The sequence below is a fragment of the Dipodomys merriami genome, unplaced genomic scaffold (assembly GCF_024711535.1).
Source record: "Dipodomys merriami isolate MVZ:Mamm:240054 unplaced genomic scaffold, mDipMer1.0.p SCAF_55, whole genome shotgun sequence".
Taxonomy (NCBI): domain Eukaryota; kingdom Metazoa; phylum Chordata; class Mammalia; order Rodentia; family Heteromyidae; genus Dipodomys; species Dipodomys merriami.
In genome coordinates, this window is record NW_027206124.1 from 8,023,923 (window position 1) to 8,032,234 (window position 8,312).

Here is an 8,312-nt window from a genome sequence, read left to right on the forward strand (position 1 = left end):
CACCTAAGCTACACGTTTTTCAGAATTTATCTCTGTCTCATGGAAGAAGTTTGTGACAGATTATTCAAATATCCCATTATTGCTGATCTTTCTGCTACTGCAACTCTGCTTCGGTGATTTTAATGTCACTGGTCAAAGCATGGCCTTTCATCTTTCTAAACTTAAGGCTCCAGCCTTGAGGCTCCCTGGGCATGCTTCCTTGGCTCTGCACATAAAGTCTGACATAGTGCAGTGCATGAGCCAACGTGTTTCCTATTTTCTAGTCTGGTATTTTGACAGCACATTTTTTAAGAAATATATTGTTTGATTTCTCAAAACTTAGGTTTCCCATGTACCTCATTCCTAGACAAATTGTATTGTGTTCAAATAGCTTATAATGATTTCCTTTGTTGAAGATTTATTAGGGCTTTGCCATGGCCCAGCATTAGAAAAGGTAAACCAGGACATTGCTAAATGCGCTCTGGTTTGCTGCCTTCTAGCTGATGATATGGAATATTTGGTTCCTTTTTCTGGTCTCTTTGTCTATATTGTGTTTGGCATGTTCTTTTTAACTAATATTCCCTCAGACATCTTGTAGAATTTTAACCTCTTTGTCTTTAACTTTCATGTTGAGTTCATTTGCATTTATTCTGATTATGGACTAATTGGCTTTATTTCCTAATATTCTGTGCTTGGCTGGGTTCTGTCTCTTTCTGCTACTTCGATGTTTTTGTTTGACATGGACTCTTTGAAATCAGTGAGAGACTCACCTGTTTATAAAGTGGAAGATTTTAATTAACACACACATCATCAAGGCCTAGATTTCTCAGCATTACAACCTTCATGTTTAACAATACAAAAACTTTCTAATCACTTAATTCCAAGTTTCTTCCTTCCCAACACTAGTTAATTTCCATGTGTTTTCATCTCACCACAGGGTTTTGACCTCAGAAATTAGTTACTGGAATTATCATATGACACAGGCAGTATCGGCTCAACTGTATCTACAGCATCAAATTATGTCATCAATTCTCTCCGTATCTATTTCTTTATTTGAGGATTATTCCCCATTCTCTGGGCTTTTGGAAATCCAATTACATTATGCTAAATCATTCCATTTCAGCCTCTATTATTGAAACGACACTTTTACATTGTCCACAATTTTCTGTTTTGCTACAGCTTTAAAGGTTTCCTCTGTGCTTTAGACTCTTTTTTAGCTGTGTATTTGCTGTGCCTTACCTTTTTTCATTTTAATGGTTGTATGTTTTACTTCTAAAAGTTTCTGCTTTACTTCCTTCCCCTCAGTTCTCTGCTGTCTTGTCCTTTTGATGTTGTCCTATACTATCTTTTAATTATTAATATGTCTCCAGTGTGCTTGTTTTACAAGTCATCCTCAAAAGTTCTATTAGTTTAAACTCTGTGGTTCCAATCTTCTCACTGGTGTTACTAAAGCCTCCAGTTCTGGTGGAAGGATGCTCAGTAAGTGTGTCATGGCTGTGGGTTGTGTACATGGGTTGTGGCCATTGATTGTGCAGATGTGTCGTGGCTGTGAATTGAGGTTGTGTGTTTGGCTGTGTGGGTGCCCTGAGAGAGGGTGTGTGGACGTGGGTTTGGTGTTTGTGCCTGGTTTGCTTAGGTGCTGACACCAAGGTTCATCTGCGAGTAACTGCTTCGATTGGGGTGTCCTAGGGCAGACAGAAGAGGTAACATCCAATGCAAACCCGGCTGATCAGCGATTCATCCTGTCAAAGGTCTCTTCCTGCATGTCTTCTCCTGAGTCCAGAGTCCTGTTTAAGACTGTGTTTTGCGACTGGTTGACAGGTGGAATTCCATGCTGGAGATCCAGAAGGATTTCTGGAAGAAGCATTCCTGCAAGCTCCCAGAAGTTTCCTGGGAGTTCCAACTCCCTCCTTTGCCTGGACCTGAAGCTTGTTTGGGAAGGGCGTTTACTAACAAGGACTGTCTGCAGGGAGCTGCCTCCACTCTGCACCCAGGCTTGTTGGACTCCAGCTCTGTTCCTGAGATTGCCCCTGGGTTTCCCACAACCGTGAGCTACGCATGTGCGTTTCTGTCATGCTTCACTCTTTGTGTCTGTGATTGTCACAACATTTTGAAACCATCTAGTGTACTCACTGGAGAGTCACCCCAATCGCTAAGTGAGCATACGAAAGCCACTGTGCTGCTCCTTGGACAAAGGAGGTAAGGTCAAAGGACCTGCCCTAATTTTCACTTCAATTCACACAAGGTGGCTTCTTCTAGTGGCTGGACAGCTGTGGTTCCGTGGTTTTATCCGTGGCTCTGGAAGCGAATCCCAGCACCCTCCTAGTCCCCAGGGGCTCACCTCACGTATGCACCCAATAAACGCCAGCACGCGTTGCGTGTCCCCTTGCAATTTGTTTTCTGATCAGCTGTGAGCACATGCATGCACGGGGTTTGCCCGTGATCACCTCTGTCTAGTCCATGTTGCCTGACACGTTATTTGTTCAATAATTACTTGTAAAACTAGGAGAGAGCAAAGGACATTGTGCGAATGAAATGTACTCATTACCTGACTTGTAAAGCTGTCATCCTTCTTTACATCACCTTTTATGATAACAAGTCAAAAAATTTTAAACATCACCTGTTAATTTGTCTAATTCCAGAGCAGCTCGAGGAGGTCAAGTAAGCGCTGAGGCCTCCGGCTGGGAGGCGGAGGTGTCTGGGTCTCTCTCCACCTTCTCAGCGTTCCTGCTGGGACCGGCGGTGCTCCACACAGAGGAGCCCTGATGGCGGTCATCACAGATGGGTGCTCACAAGCACTGGAGCCCAGAGCGATGGTGCGTCTGGACTTCCAGCTCCTGGGGAGGCTGAGGGAGGAGGATCATGAGTTTGAAGACAGTCTGGGCCACCCAGCGACACCCTCATGTTTCCACTGCTGTGAGGCATGCGTGTGGTCTCCGTTTTGGCATGGGTACTCATGCATGGATAATGCTCTGGTTCCGAGAGTCCATCAGATCCAGGAGGAACTTCCACAGGCAAACAGACGCCTGCAAACGCCCTGAGACAGAATCCCTGGAATCCTAAGGGAGAGACAACGATGGGGCCCCGCCCCCTCCCAGTAGCTCCTGCTTCCTCCTGGGTAGCTGTCCGCCGGGTCCCTGGGCCTGGCCACAGTCTGGAGGCCCCACCAGCACGGCCAGCAGATCCTGGGCTGCACGGACAGGGGTTCTGCTGCTTGCGGGCACCAGAAAGGGGCCAGGACTGGGGCTGGCAATCCAACTGCATGTGGCCGGGAGGTGCCAGACAGTCTGCACGGCGAAGGCAGTGGGCAGCACAGATGTGTGGGATGCTGGATCAAAGGAGAACCCCAGGAGCAGAGAAGCTGGGGACTGCCCACGAGACACCCATGGATCCTGGGCCCCAGCTCCCAGGGTCCGGCTGCAGAGGAAGCGAGGGCCCAGGAACCGCTCTGAGAGATCAGGAAGGGGGTGTGTAGTGCTGTGTGCGCAGTGTCCTCGTTTTTGTTTTGTTTTTCGTATGGATTTAATGTATTGATTACTTCCACTTTTGAATTCTGCATGGAAAGAAACGTTGCAGAGCCAGAGTGCCTGCTGCCACTGGTTGGGTCCCTCTGATTTATACTCCTATGACACATGCCATTACTAACCCCGGGGAGGGGGAGCATTCCTGGGTGATCTGCCCCCCTTCCCTCCCTCTCCTCTCCTCCCCCTTCCCACACTCCCTCCTTTCCTCTCTCTTTCTCTCCTCCTCTCCCTCTTTCCTTCCTTCCCCCCTTTTCCCCTCCTTTCCTTCTTCCCTCCCTCCCTCCCTCTCTACTTGCTTCCTTTTTCCTCTTCCCTCTCTCCCTCCTGCTCATTTTATGCACGCGTGTGCTCTAACACGAGTGAAGTCACATTCCATTCTGTCATTGGCTTGCTGTTTTCTATTTATCTCTAGCAATATATCTCATTAAGTGTGCAGGTTGCCCTGGCTGATCTAGTTGAGTTTCAACTGCTCTGTGTCAGGAGGAGGAGGAATCTCACCATTTCTGAGCAATGTTAATTATTTTTCCTGTTTTTGCTGGAATGCCATAGGGGATGTTTTTCTGTACACGCAAGCCTGTGCTTCACGCACACGAGTTGGCTCTTCTTTTACCTAGATCCCTCACACGTGACACCTATTCCATTTGACAGACACACTGGCACTGAAAATGGCCTGTCCATGCAAGCTTCCTGCAGGTCCGGGACAAGGCCTTGTGTTCTATTTTTATGCTTTTTTAATGCTCCGTGAACCTGCAGTCCATATTCTTTGCTTCTGCTGGATTATCTTTTGCTAGTTTGATTTGGGTGAAAACTTGATCATTCTATGTTCATCGTTGCCCTGTTTTATGGAAATTATTTTTTGTCACTCTGTCAGTATCAATTAGCTGCGTCCTGCCATTTATTACAGTGAGCTTGTCAGTCCTCGGCATCTCATTGCTAATTCTTTCGCATTGCTGCTCTGTCCCTCCTCCCACCACAGGTCTCGGAGAGATTTTTACAGGCTTATTTCTCCAACACAACCACAATGTGTGTGAGTGTGTGAGTGTGTGTGTGTGTGTGTGTGTGTGTGTGTGTGTGTGTGAGAGAGAGAGAGAGAGAGAGAGAGAGAGAGAGAGAGAGAGAGAGAGAGAGAGAGAGAGAGAGAGAGAGAGAGAGAGAGAGAGAATTACGCTCTGTGTGCTCTCTGTAGGGCCTAATCTATTTCGGCTGACTTGTTTGTCAGCGCTGACTTGGCAGGTGTGAGTCCCCGCTGGGCACATCTGTCTCCCGGTTGCCTGTCACGGGGATGTTGTGCGTCTCTCGAGCCTGTGGCACACGTTCACCATTCTACCTTTATGGTCCCTGAGGTCGGGGGAAGCCAGGGCCCCATGCAGGCCCACGGTGTATTTTCTCAACATGGGGCTGCAGGTCCTGTGCTGTCTGTCCACCCAGACTCAAGCACAAGGCCGTGTGTGTCCTGTTTCCTGAAGAAGATGGGTTGAAATTTACTCCCAAATGGAGTCAGAATCCAAAGCCCCAGATCCCAGTGCCCAGCTCAGACCTCCATGAACAGAGGGTGGTCAGGGCTGTGGCGGCTGTGTGGACTGAGCGTGTCCTGAAACAGCGTGGTGCGACACCATGCACCAGGGCCGTGCGTTGCACCCACATTGTTTGTGATCTCCAGGTGGCTGAGTGTCTGCAGGAGGGTGTGCGGATCGTACACAGCCACGGTGCCCTTATATACAAAGGCCCCGAGCGCCCCAGGACCTGGGTATCTGCGGGAGTCCTGGCGTTGGTCCACAGGGACCTCAGCACTGGCTGTGTGGGCCGTGTGACATCGTGGCGGGATGTCATGCTGGGGCACTCAGCCCGCTCTGGGTGGGGCCTTCAGGGCATCCTCTCCATGTGTCCTGTCCTCCTGGATACCCGGTTCCTGGCTCCCAGCCCTCCCTCCCCCGGTGTCACCAAACTCCGAGGTCCAAAGAGGGAGACATGGCTTGACACCCTCCAGGCTTTGAACCCCAGCAGCTGCACCCCATGCCACGTGCTGTCTCTCACCGTCTCACACCTGCAGGGAGAGACCAAGCTGAGGCCACGGAGGAGCAGAGGCCACAGCCGCTTGGAGGCCTCCCCCCAGCCCACAACCATCTGCTAGAAAGGAACCTGTATCCGGAGAACCACGTGCCATCCAGCAGAGCCCCTAGTCCGGGCAGGCCGACTTGTACCCTGTGGTCCATCAGCAGAAATGTGCGGAACGCTTTCATGGTATGGCTTGGGCTGTGAGTGGAATCTTTTTTTGTGGCTGGTCCTAGGAAAGCTATTGATGTTCATAAGTTGGTATTTCCAGCCCCAGGTTACTGGACTCTCTCGATTGGTGCTGCCGTTAATCCGTTTCTGCGTTTGCACATTTCTTAGGGAAAATGGTGCTCTTGGCCACAGGACCGTGTTGCTCACGACTGACTTCCATCATCCTCTGAATGGACACTCACGCTGGGCGGACCTAGGAAGCTCCACTGGCCTTTCCCTGTTAGTAAGAAGCTGGTTTCTATTTTCTGGTAAGTACTCTTTATCAAGATAAGAGCATTTCATTACCGCTTGTTTTCTAAGTGGTTTTTTATCAGAAATGTGCTTTGACTTTTATCAAATGTTTCTGCAGCAATCCAGCGAGATATAGTTTATCCTTTCTTCTTTTCCTGTAAAGACCCTACCAATGGCTTTTCTAATCATTCCTTTATCCTGGTCATTAACCCCAAGAGATTGTCATGGTAGTCTTTTAATACCTTGTTGATCTTGATCATTAATATTACTTAGGACTTATCTGCTGAAAGTAGATTTCCCCCCTTGGGCTTGCTTATCTAATTGTAGCGTCTCAATTATTTTAAGGGGATAGATAGCTCTCTCTTAGAAACTTTTGTAGAATTTTACAAAACTTGTGATGTATGTGACTGATTCCAAGTTTCTTCCATCTATTGCTGTGAAAGAATTTGTTTCTATTGCATGTAAATGCATACTAACCAACTTCATTTCTTAAACATGTACTTTTCTTCAACTTCCACAAAATATAATTGTAAAAGCTGTAAATTCTATGAGATTTTTTAAAAAGTAATTCTTTTAACCAACACCTTCCCCACCTGCTCCCCAGAAATGATGGCTGGGGCTATCTTACATTTGAGATTTCACTCAAGGAGTCTAAGTAAGGCCCTCGAGTGCCTTTGCCATTCCCAGGCATTACACACCTCCTTCCTACCCAGGAGGGTGGGGCTGATTTTCTTAAGGAAACCCTGAAGCCCACCTGCACACTTCTCTTCCTGTAGCCCATACCTAGGAGAATGGAAGGTTGGATTTGAGTCCGTGTTTACATAATTTTGACTGTGTAAATCATAGGCAAAATGACCACAATGGTGATACTTCCAAATTCTCTTTCTTAAAGTGATTTCCTCACCCAGCAAACAAAGGTACAACAATGCATATCAGGCTTCCTACCAGGTATAGATATCTCTCCATACATCTGGTTGCTTGAGGCTGTCTCTATGGATTTATATATTATACTCTGTACATCATACGTGTGTGTTTGTGTGCATTTGGAATGTAGTCACTTAAAAATTGTGACCAAGTAGACACCTGAGTCCTTACCCCCCCAGGGTATATAAATGTCCAGATAATCACTTATCTACAAACTCGCCCCCCCCCCGGACTTAACTGTTGCCTGGACATCCAATACTGCAGATTGCCTTTACCTGTTTATAAAACACACACATACACACACACACACACACACACACACACACACACACACACACACACACACACACACAACAAGGTCTGTGAGAGCAATCCTATTACTTCACACAGCCCAGTTTGCTCTGTTTTCATTTCTCCACTGTATTTGTTCAAGGCTCTACTGTAGAGAGCTGCGAGAGGCCGCACCTGGAAGATGGCGCCGGCTTCCGCCCTCCGCCTTCCCGATGGCGAGTGCTCTCTGTGGTAAACAACTCCTTATATGGCTAAGGCAAAGAATCTGGCTTGCTTCCGCACACCTGAACCTATTGGTGGTTCCCACGTGGCGTATCAGGGTTGGCTACCCAGCAGGTACTTAAGGCTGTGGAGAATTCTCCCCGGGGTTGGGGTCAGAAGATTACTCAAAGGTCCTGAATAAACTGCAGAGAGAAGAGTTCGGTGTCGCGTCTTCCTTGGTGGTCGAGGCGGTAGCGACACGTGGTGGCCCGTACGGGGACTCAGCCATAACCCCAACGAGGACTCAGAACTCTCTGCGGTCAGGGTGGTGCACCGGTAAGTCCCCAGGTAAAAGGGGAATCCGCGACAAGAGCGGGGGTAAGTCCCCAGGTAAAAGGGGAATCCGCAACAAGAGCGGGGGATAAGTTCCCAGGTAAAAGGGGAACCCGCGACAAGAGCGGGGGGATTTTTGCTCTTCTCTGTAGATAAAGTATGGAACGCTTCACGAATTTGCGTGTCATCCTTGCGCAGGGGCCATGCTAATCTTCTCTGTATCAAAAATAACACCGAACTCTTCTCTCTGCAGTTTATTCAGGACCTTTGAGTAATCTTCTGACCCCAACCCCGGGGAGAATTCCCCACAGCCTTAAGTGCCCGCTGGGTAGCCAACCCTGATACGCCACGTGGGAACCACCAATAGGTTCAGGTGCGCGGAAGCAAGCCAGATTCTTTGCCTTAGCCATATAAGGAGTTGTTTACCACAGAGAGCACTTGCCATCGGGAAGGCGGAGGGCGGAAGCCGGCGCCATCTTCCAGGTGCGGCCTCTCACAGCTCTCTACACTCTATCAGAGCTTTTACCCTGCTGTTGATGGTACCTG

At 48.4% G+C, this 8,312-nt stretch overlaps 1 non-coding gene across 1 annotated transcript; it reads right to left on the reverse strand.

Annotated features, from left to right (window-relative positions):
* Positions 1–7,919: 7,919 nt before the first annotated feature.
* Positions 7,920–8,021, reverse strand: LOC138811939 (U6 spliceosomal RNA). The gene has a single exon (XR_011367513.1). It is a non-coding gene; the product is annotated as a U6 spliceosomal RNA (small nuclear RNA).
* Positions 8,022–8,312: the final 291 nt, after the last annotated feature.